At 44.7% G+C, this 10,795-nt stretch overlaps 7 non-coding genes across 7 annotated transcripts; 3 read left to right on the top strand and 4 right to left on the bottom strand.

The window, feature by feature from the left end:
* Nucleotides 1–335: 335 nt before the first annotated feature.
* On the bottom strand, nt 336–477 carry LOC138231964 (U4 spliceosomal RNA). The gene has a single exon (XR_011186922.1). It is a non-coding gene; the product is annotated as a U4 spliceosomal RNA (small nuclear RNA).
* Nucleotides 478–704: 227 nt separating this feature from the next.
* LOC138232021 (U5 spliceosomal RNA) lies at nt 705–821 on the bottom strand. The gene has a single exon (XR_011186980.1). It is a non-coding gene; the product is annotated as a U5 spliceosomal RNA (small nuclear RNA).
* A 946-nt stretch (nt 822–1,767) lies between these two features.
* trnan-guu (transfer RNA asparagine (anticodon GUU)) lies at nt 1,768–1,841 on the top strand. Its single transcript has one exon. It is a non-coding gene; the product is annotated as a tRNA-Asn (tRNA).
* Nucleotides 1,842–3,383: 1,542 nt separating this feature from the next.
* Nucleotides 3,384–3,465, top strand: trnas-uga (transfer RNA serine (anticodon UGA)). Its single transcript has one exon. It is a non-coding gene; the product is annotated as a tRNA-Ser (tRNA).
* A 1,551-nt stretch (nt 3,466–5,016) lies between these two features.
* Nucleotides 5,017–5,089, bottom strand: trnaq-uug (transfer RNA glutamine (anticodon UUG)). The gene has a single exon. It is a non-coding gene; the product is annotated as a tRNA-Gln (tRNA).
* A 1,193-nt stretch (nt 5,090–6,282) lies between these two features.
* On the top strand, nt 6,283–6,356 carry trnan-guu (transfer RNA asparagine (anticodon GUU)). Its single transcript has one exon. It is a non-coding gene; the product is annotated as a tRNA-Asn (tRNA).
* A 3,829-nt stretch (nt 6,357–10,185) lies between these two features.
* On the bottom strand, nt 10,186–10,258 carry trnar-ccu (transfer RNA arginine (anticodon CCU)). The gene has a single exon. It is a non-coding gene; the product is annotated as a tRNA-Arg (tRNA).
* Nucleotides 10,259–10,795: the final 537 nt, after the last annotated feature.

The following is a 10,795-nucleotide window of genomic DNA, read 5'->3' as shown; positions in this document are numbered from 1 at the left end:
AGGGCATCGCACAATCTCTTTTGAACGGGGACAAACGATTTCTTATGGGGCGCAGTAAGTACAGACGTTTAAAAAGCTCCACTCATGCCGACGATGCAGCATGAAGAAGCGCAACCTAACGTTTGACAGACAAAAGCCGGGCGCCGCTACGAGCAATATGAAATCAAACTGACAGCACACGGCGTTTCGCGCTGACTCAAAAGTGATTTCGACAGACGCTGTTCTCTGCATAACGCTGAAAGAGCTAAAGAGCGTTTCTGTTGAGACGTAACAAGCTTGTTTCTTTCTACCATGATGTTACCATGACAAAATCTGTCTTTAAACATCTTGCTCAGTCTCTGACGAGACTGTCAAAAATTGCTTTCGCCGATTGTATTGCAAACCGGCGGAAGCGGGGTATTGGGAAAAGTTTTCAACTAGCAATAATCGCGCCTCGGCTAAACCTCACAGGCTACGATACTGCCACTGCGCAAAGCTGACGGTTGCCAGGCAACCGCGGGGATCCTATGGAAATCGTTATCAATCGTCTCATGGCATGTCGTTGCTGTAACGCTTCATATTTCACAGCATATTCCCGCCCCCCAAAGAAAAGAGCGCCAATCAGAGAGGCGGAGACCGAGGACTCGCAGAGCAGACGGCCACAGTCGCCGTAATAAGAGCGATTGTGAGCGGTTTTAGTTTCTCTCTTTGACCAGCCCAGCTGCGCCCCACCCGAAGGCAGGGAAGCACAAAAATTGTATGGAACTCATTCATGTTCCTCTCCATGGAAATCTTTAGTAAAAGGCAAAAGATTTGTACGAGATGAAGAGAAACCAGAGTGCGTGGCTGGACAGCTGCAGGAGCCCAGGCCGCCTTCAAGGCCTCTGCCCTGCCGGTCGTGGTTGGCAATGCACCTGGCCTTACAAACGAGCCAGTGGGGCCCGTTCAGCTCTGGGCTCATCGCCTGCGGCTCTCGGCTTACCTGGCAGGGGAGATACCTTGATCAGCCTGTAGTTAGAGTAGTTGGATTGTTTTCTTGTTTTGTGGAAGCAGTGTTTGTTTTGCAGTATGAGATGGCAACCTTTGGATCCCGCAAGAATGCTGTACGTTTTGAGCTTTTGGATGACCTCTTCATGGATCGTATGCAGTTCAGCAGAAAAGTGTTACAGAAGGAACGTGGCTTTGAACCTCGGCACTTGGATTTCATCTTCGCTCTCCCAGGTCAGAAAGCATTTGAGGTTGTTTTTGCTACCTATTCTCTGTTTGAACAATGTGTGGATGTGTTTGAGGCAAAAAGAGGGAAAGTTCCTGCCCTTGAGAAGATCAACTTGCAGCCTCTGACACAGAGAGAGAGGAAAACGGTGCATGTTGTTATGTTCTCGGAACTGGCAAAGACGGAGGACATTCACACCTGGCTTAAGCAGTACTGCACCGTCCACCATGGAACTGAGGTTAGAGATGTTGACAGTATAAAAACAGGAGCAAGGAAATTCGAGGTTCGCTTGCTACCGGACAATGTAAATGGAGGCTTAAGGCACCTGCCCTCTACAATCCGGCTGGGCGCCTGCAATGGCTATGTTTTTTATGTGGGACAACCAAAGGTGTGTCGGCGCTGTGGTGTTGTGGGACACCTGGCATCGTCCATACATTTCAAAATCCATACAGCTTGTGAAAGATGAAATCCATTTCTTGGTTGTCAGTGGAAAAAGATTGCCGGCTGCAAGAAGCGCAAGTGATTGTTTTCTTTGACCATAAACCTGCAAATGTAGGGAGCACAAGCGGCCGTCAGTCTCTGTGGCGCAATCGGTTAGCGCGTTCGGCTGTTAACCGAAAGGTTGGTGGTTCAAGCCCACCCAGGGACGCATGTCTCAGTTTTTCCAATGTAAACATCATCACCGCTAAAGAAGATGGCGCAGAAGGCTCCACAGTCGAAACGTTGTGCTTCTTTTCTTCTCTTTTCAGCATGGAGTAAACCTTTGCTTGATCCTTTGCAGCCTACGCATGCTGACACAGCTACCTTTCTCTTAACGCGCCTCAATCATTATTCACCAAAACCATCAGCAGAATGTGTCGCCTTTGTGGTGATGTCACTCCTCTGCTTCACAAATGTCCTTAGTGACGGACCATTTCTTTCTGCCATTTTTCCGGAGCGGTTATTGATTGCTCCATCATTTCCCTCATACTTTCCATCCCTAGATTGAAAAAAAAAAAAACAGAAACAGGCTGACAGGACGACAATCAAATTGCAAAAACTCATCAAAGCACTCGATAGAGTATTTGAATCCACAAGTAGCTACGAGCAACTTTGTCCTGGCTTGCATGAAAGTCGGAAAATGTCAAAAAGAAAAAGATGGTGGCTTTTTCATATCTGTTCTTTTATTTTTAGTTCGTTGGCTCTTCTGTCCATTGTCCTCCTGCCTGGCTCTTGACCTGTGACTGTCTGAACGCACACATTAGACTTTCAGGCGGGGGATTTGTCCTGAGCCTCTGTGAAAGACCCACCCACCCCCATAAATAACTGCTCTAGAAACACATGAATGCAAAACTAAACCACAGCTTAAAGAGGAGCTCCAACTCAGTGCCATACTAATGTAAACGAAGTAATACTAAGACATGTTCTTATGGATTTGTCTTACCTTGAGATATGTAATTGGATTTCAGGATTAACTTCCTCATTCAATGTACTGGTGATTCTTTGCCTGGTCAGTACCTGGGTGGGAGACCTCCAGCGAACAATTAAGCTTGCTGCTGGAAGTGGTGTTAAGAGACTCTTAGGATCTTCCAGAGGTGTCTGTCCAATAGCACTAGTTGCCTTAGAGCTGGCTCAAACATTGCTCAAGAGTCTACCTTTCACAGATGCGCAAAGATGAATGATGGGGGTGCACGCTTCAAGGAGCCTTCCAACTGTAGGGACCGATTAGAGACGATCCGTAGCATGTGTTCGTTTCCATATACGCCCCGTGTCTCAACGGTAGGACAGAGTCAAATACTGCCTCGACACGTAACAGCGTTATATTAAACCGCAGGACTTGAGGGCTGTTTTGTTTGAATGTTCAAGGCATTGGTAAGAGCGTAGGTCAAGGGCCATTGGTGCATCTCCTGTAACTGGAGTAAAAATGCTATTCAAAGTGCAGTGACTAAAATTGTCGTCCACATGTCTCCGTTGTTGATTGCTTTCTGTCTAAGAACGTTCTGTTTTCATGTCCGAACGGGGAGACTTTATCATTCCAACTTGAAGCCACCCTTAAGTCCTCTGAGGTGTGTGTGTGTGTGTGTGCTTACACGTATGGCGTAAAAGGTTTCTTAAACGGAGAGCGAACTTGAAAAAAGTTGCCTCCGCTGCTGCCGCCGCCTCGCACTCCCTGTTCCATTGTAGCAAGAAGGCAGCGGCCGCGGCGCTCGCTGTACTCGTGGCCGAGTGGTTAAGGTGACGGACTTGAAATCTGTTGGGGTCTCCCCGCGCAGGTTCAAATCCTGCCGACTACGGCGTCCTTTGCATTTGGTTGCGTGCGTGCGTGTAAAAGGACCAGCGCCGTTTCGTTTTCGCTGGGACCTTTAACACTCTAAATCGCCTGGACCCGCAGCCTGTGAAATCGATTCTTCAGCACCCACGAAGGACGCTTTGCCGCTGGACACAGATAATGCTTTTCTGCAACGAGCTTTCCAGCTGAATTTTCTCGGCAGCTCCGTACTGAACCTGTTCTCCATTGCAACATAGCGGAGGCTCGTCACGTCTATAGCAAGGCTGTGTAGGACCGCATACGCCACAGTGACTTGTACACAGACCACATGAAAGGCAAGCAAAATACACTTTTAAAATTCCAAAGACTCACAAGGTCAGAGAAACAGCGATGACCTGAACAGATCTGTTACAGAAGTCTAGGTTGACCTTTTTAGAGCTGTAATTGCATTTTTGTTTAATAGAAGATCAAATCTACTCGCATGTACCAGCACCTTACAGTTTATTGATGTTAATTCTGTTTAAGTAATAAGATTGCTAACGATGTTGGACTTTAGCCGGTGTTTTTTAGAACAAATTGCTTACACTTCTGTAAGGAATACGCAGTACGTGCCTTTGTCAGTCATTGCTCACCATACCTGTAACTTTCTTATCTAACTCACTTCCTCAAATGGTGAAGGTCCACAAACATAAATGAAAAAAAAACCCTTGTTGTAGATGAGGTGCACAAAAAAGCAGCCCCTGATAGTGTATAACACATTTATACTATTGCAGAGACACATGTAACATATATATATAATGTATATATATGAAACAGAAATAGAAACAGAAACAGGAATCGCTTACTCACCTGGAGAATCTCTGTAGGAATATCTAGCATTTATCAATGGAAATAAAAGCTGCTTTAATACAGTGCATGTTCAAACTCAAACCCTCAGCTGCTGTTCTTGTTTGTTTTGGGACAAATTGCAACTGAGCATCGCATGAGCCGTTACGTACCCTTATCTGTTAGGGAATTTCAAGGGAGGAGTTAGGTCAGAATGGGTAGGCTGCAAAACAACAAGTAAAGATTTATTCCAAGATGAAACGTTGTGGCGGTTTTCTTATCTTTTCAGCATGGACTAAACATTTACGTGTTCCTTATATGCTATATATGTATATATTAGCACCAATGTCGTTCTTAAAAACTAACATGAAATTGTCAGGGACATTCAGCTATATACAAAGACGAGACAGACAAAGTAATAATTCTGTATTAACGTGGCCTACATATTGACGCAATGATCGAACTATCTGACATGTTCTGATTCAGATCCCCTGCAGTTCATGCCAATTAGAACAATAGCAATGCTGAGTCCTCCCCACCCTACTGAGCACAAATTCAGCTGCTCTCCAGTTCTTTTCTGCATGTTTTTTCATTGCAATTGAGCTCGGAGCTGGAGATGATCTCCATACAGTTCTGTGTTCACCAGCCCGCACTTGCGTGCTAATTTACGGGTTGTGGCAAATGCTTTTCTATAGTTCATATACATGACGGCAACCTGTTACCGAGGAACCTGAGAGGTTTAAAAGCCTCGCGAGCCAGGCAGGACTCGAACTTACAATCTTCTGATCCAAAGTCAGAAGCGTTATCCATTACGCCACTGGCCCATAGAACACGTGCTTGCACTCCACCACAGAGAGCTCTACACTGCTACTAGTAGTACACTTCCCCATCTAAATTTTCACAGCAAGAAACTTGTGTTTCCTACTATTTTTATCAGGTTTAAAATATCATCTCCTTAAAACAGAAAAAGTGTTGATGTGTCGTGCTGAAATTCCGATTGATTTTGAATTCAAAGAAAAAAGGTTTTCTTCCAAAACACCATGAAATTGTCACATCTTGCAGACAATAGGTGTATTCCATGTTGAAAAGAGAAGAAAGAAAACCATGGAGCCTTTTACAGGTGTGAGGCTTCTTCAGGTGTGAGAAGACCTCACAGTCGAAACGCTGTGTTTCCATTTTTCTCTTTTCAGCATGCAATAAACCTATTACTTGTTCCTTTGCAGCCGAGGCATGCTGACGTAGGTACCCAGCTGAACATCTTGCAGACTCTACAGTACTTCTCTCCTGTAGAAGTAAAGCAGGGCTTGCTGGGTGAGCTTTTGCTCCGGTAAATTAGGTCACGTGTCATGTTAAATCACTTCTTCTAAACACAACATTTGCTGGTGCTAGCTTTCCCCATGAAAAGAGACATTTCCCTTACAGTACATGACATATCGTTTTTATTCTATCAATAAGTATAGAAATTAAACAAAAGAAAAAATGGTGTCGCCAAAGAATGCACAGCTCTGTCGCCTTGGGGAGGTGTCAAGGGCATTGAGCTCCTTGGACATGAAAAGTGCCCGATAAATGCCATTTCTCATCATTTCTCTTGGCGTCAGTTCTGCTATTAAATGGGACGGAGGCAACGGGCTCAGAGAGCAGGTTAAGTGCACACCGAACGCAGATGTGTCCAAGTGTCTGTAAAAGCGCGGTGCTCCGCTGGCGCTGTTCCCTAGTGGCTTAAAGTGCCTGCCTGGTAAGCAGGTGATCCTGGGTCTGAATACCAGCGGTGCCTCTCTCCGTGTCTTGTTGTGCCGAATGTCTCATTTCAGACAAACATGTACAGCTTGGTTCAGTTTAATGCAAGAATTCATTTCCTTTCTGGAATAACTTGTTTTTGAAGAAATCCATACAGCTTGTGAAAGATGAAATCCATTTCTTGGTTGTCAGTGGAAAAAGATTGCCGGCTGCAAGAAGCGCAAGTGATTATTTTCTTTGACCATAAACCTGCAAATGTAGGGAGCACAAGTGGCCGTCAGTCTCTGTGGCGCAATCGGTTAGCGCGTTCGGCTGTTAACCGAAAGGTTGGTGGTTCAAGCCCACCCAGGGACGCATGTCTCCGTTTTTCCAATGTAAACATCATCACCGCTAAAAAAGATGGCGCAGAAGGCTCCACAGTCGAAACGTTGTGCTTCTTTTCTTCTCTTTTCAGCATGGAGTAAACCTTTGCTTGATCCTTTGCAGCCTACGCATGCTGACACAGCTACCTTTCTCTTAACGCGCCTCAATCATTATTCACCAAAACCATCAGCAGAATGTGTCGCCTTTGTGGTGATGTCAGTCCTCTGCTTCACAAATGTCCTTAGTGACGGACCATTTCTTTCTGCCATTTTTCCGGAGCGGTTATTGATTGCTCCATCATTTCCCTCATACTTTCCATCCCTAGATTGAAAAAAAAAAAACAGAAACAGGCTGACAGGACGACAATCAAATTGCAAAAACTCATCAAAGCACTCGATAGAGTATTTGAATCCACAAGTAGCTACAAGCAACTTTGTCCTGGCTTGCGTGAAAGTCGGAAAATGTCAAAAAGAAAAAGATGGTGGCTTTTTCATATCTGTTCTTTTATTTTTAGTTCGTTGGCTCTTCTGTCCATTGTCCTCCTGCCTGGCTCTTGACCTGTGACTCTCTGAACGCACACATTAGACTTTCAGGCGGGGGATTTGTCCTGAGCCTCTGTGAAAGACCCACCCACCCCCATAAATAACTGCTCTAGAAACACATGAATGCAAAACTAAACCACAGCTTAAAGAGGAGCTTGTCATGACCGCCAGGCAGTTAAGACCAACTCTTAAGCAATCTAAACAGCACCAGCAGCGGGTGATTATTAACAAACGCCGCCGCACAAGTTAACCCACCTGCACACACTCCACCGTGCGGTACGCAGTGCTATTTTTACCATCTTTACCTGCTTCCCGCTGGTATTGAGTCTACTCCTTGAGAGCTCTACCTGGCGTTTCTGCCTTTTCGACTTTGGACCTCGCCTCTCACCTCGGACTGTTTGCCACCAGTGTTCTCCCTGGATTACGACTTACCTTACGCCTCTTGACCACGAAACAAAGCAAAGCAGAGCAAAACAAAATGAACAAACGAAAACCCTCACGTCCCGCACTTGCATATAACGCCGTTACGTGCCCAAGCGGTATTGTACGTCATCCTAGCACTGCACCCCGGGGCGTACGGTATATGGGAACGAGCACACGCCACGAATCGTCTCGAATCACTCCCTACAGCTATAAGGCACCTTGAAGCATGCACCCCCAACATTCTTCTTTGCGCATCTGTGAAAGGTAAACTCTTGAGCAAACTCTGAACCAGCTCTAAGGAAACTAATCCGATTAGACGTTACTTTGACTAATCTTTTAAGGGACCCTTGTTAATTGGAGAAATCAATGATTTCGAATGAATTCTGTATGCGATAAAAGACAGCTATACACAGAAAACATGCAGGACACTTCTCATGATGTTTCCCGAGCCGAAACACAGTGCGTTTTTCCAAGCCATCTGACAAAGCCCGCCCACTGAAAACTGCAGCAAATCGTGTAAAGACGTTCAACTTTGTAACTACTGCACGCACAGGAAGCAGAATAAATTCCTCTTTTCAAACTGTCAAAGGTTTGCTTTGCGAACACTGCAGGACATCGCACAATCTCTTTTGAACGGGGACAAACGATTTCTTATGGGGCACAGTAAGTACAGACGTTTAAAAAGCTCCACTCATGCCGACGATGCAGCATGAAGAAGCGCAACCTAACGTTTGCATTCCTAGCAAATTCCTTTTATTTTTTGATAAATAAAGACAGTCTTGTTTAACAAACAACACACACAACATTTTACATTGTGAATTCAATTCAAATCAATGTATTTCTATATAGCGCCTTTCACAACAAGGTTGTCCCAAGGCACTTAACAATGCAAGTTGTTAAGAGCCTTGTGTTTAATATGCCCCCTAGGTTACGTGCTGTCTCTTTGAGGCAAATGTTTAAATCCTCTGAGTTAAGTGCTGAAGTTATAGTAGTCCTATCAGTATTGTTGCCTCCGATCAACAGATCCTCATTTTTCTCAGAGTTGAGTAACAAAAAGTTTTCACACATCCAAGTATTTCCTTCCTTAATGCATTTAACTAAACTGATAATAGAAGAGTTGTCGTTTGGTGTAAACAAAATGTTTATTTGAGTGTCATCAGCATATGAATGAAAGTTCATATTATTTTTTCATATTATCCTACCTAGCAGCAGCATGTTGAGAGAGAGAGCAATATTGGTCCCAGCACTGATCTTCTGGTACCCCAAATTGAACTGGTGACATTGATGAAGCAGTACAATTATTAGATATTTGAACATAATGAAAACGATGAGTAAAATGTGAAGTAAACCACTGAAGGACGGTTCCAGATAAGCCAACCTCAAACTCAAGCCTGTGTAACAAAACAGAGAGGTCAACCATGTCAAAGGCAGCTCTAAGATCTAGAAGCACAAGCACTGTTGCATTCCCCGCATCAGTAGCTAAGAGAATATCATTTACGACTCTTGTTAATGCAGTTTCAGAAACCAGACTGAAATTTCTCAAGTATATTATTTGAATCCAGATACGATTGACGTTGGGCAACAACTATTCTCCCAAGACTTTTAGATTGAAATGGGACCTTTGAGACAGGCCTGTAGTTGTTAAGAACTTGTGGATCCAAATTTGACTTCTTAAGGAGTGGTCTAACAACCGCTACCTTAAATTGATCAGGTACAACGCCTGACGCAAGCGATGCATTCATCATACTAATTATAGGTCCTGCCAGTCCTTCGAGGGAATCTTTGACTAGCTGAGTGGGGATGGGATCTAGCGAACAGGTGGTTGACTTTGTCTTACGTCTGTGTTCATGAGTCCACCATAAGAAGAAATCTGAACAGGAGTGGTGATCATGCGAGGTCACCATGGAGGAAACCACTGCTCTCCCCCCCAAAAAAACCACCACTGCCCCTCTCAAGTTTGCTAAAGACCACATGGATGTTCCACAGCAACTCCTGGAACAATGTTCTGTGGACAGACGTGACAAAAGTTGAACTTGTTGGTAAATGTGCACAGCGTTATGTTTGGAGATAACAAAACACTGCATACCAACTCCAAAACCTCATCCCACCTGGGAAGGATGGCGGAGGCTGTACGGCTTGCAATCATCGAGGGACCGATGAATTCCAAGATGTATCAGGAAAATCTACAGCAGAATGTCAGGGTGTCTGCCTGTGATCTAAAACTCGAAAGACGCTGGGTCATGCAGCATGACAAAAACAAAGGAGTACATCAACAACAGAGTGGCTGAAACAAAAGAAATTCCGTATTTTGGGATGGCCAAGTAAGAGTCCTGACCCCAATCCCATTGAAGTGCAGTGGCGTGATCTGAAGCAGGCCGTTCAGTGCAAGACATCCCAAAAATATACATGAACTGAAACAGTTTTTCATAGAGGAATAGGCCAAAATACCTCCTAACCGCTGCTCAGGTCTGACCAGCCGCTACAGAAAGTGGGGGTTGAGGTTTTTGTCATAAAGGAGGTTCCACTAGCTCCTTAATATAAGGGTTCACGTACTTTTTCCATCAATGACCTTGATTTTTTAAACCATTTGGTCAATAAAGAAACAGCAATGTCAAATGTTGGGCGTGTGTTGTTTGTTAAATCAGACTCTCTTTATTAATTATTATGACTTAGATAAAGATAAGATCACATGTTAGGAGCCATTCATGCAGAAATCCACATCATTCCGAAGGGCTGTTTACAAAAGTTTTTCTCCCAACTGTATGTGAGAGAAAAGCAGAGACGCTCACTGAGTAAGGTGGGGTTGCAGCTTTGCAAATCACAAGGACATTTGTACGCTCAAAATGGGACAGGAGCACCCCAGATGGGACTCGAACCCACAATCCCTGGCTTAGGAGGCCAGTGCCTTATCCATTAGGCCACTGGGGCACACTGGGTTGGGTCGATCATGCTGATGAAGAGCCAGTTTTTTTTTTCCTTTGCTTTTACAAAGGGATCCCCAAAATTAGGAAAGTTAGGCAGCAGAAGGTTTACTGTGACCTGAGAAGGACCGGCATCCAATCACGGTGGTACACACAGACACGCTCTCACTCATCTGAGCTACACGGCTACCAAGATGATCTCAGGTGCGCCGAGCTGGTACGGAACATATTGAACTGAACAACGGCGAATTGTCTCTCAGACAGGCTTTTCACCTCTGAGCTCCCTGACTGACAGTAATCAGCTAGCTAGTGAAACAGTCAGCTGCTTCTAAGCCTTAAACAGCTGCATCTCGGCGCTTCCACAGACAGATGATTTGAAAGCCAAACATCGCCCATTGGGAACACCTTACTATCACTAGTTTAAGAGACTCTTAAGGTCTTGCAGAGGTGCCTGTCTAATAGCATGCGCTTTGCAAGCTATAGGTGTTTAGGCTGAGGCAGAATGCCTGTTAACAAAATGTTTTTCTAAAGGGGCCTCGCACTC

The sequence above is a fragment of the Lepisosteus oculatus genome, unplaced genomic scaffold, assembly GCF_040954835.1.
Source record: "Lepisosteus oculatus isolate fLepOcu1 unplaced genomic scaffold, fLepOcu1.hap2 HAP2_SCAFFOLD_62, whole genome shotgun sequence".
Lineage (NCBI taxonomy): Eukaryota > Metazoa > Chordata > Actinopteri > Semionotiformes > Lepisosteidae > Lepisosteus > Lepisosteus oculatus.
This window is presented reverse-complemented; position numbering and strand designations above follow the sequence as displayed.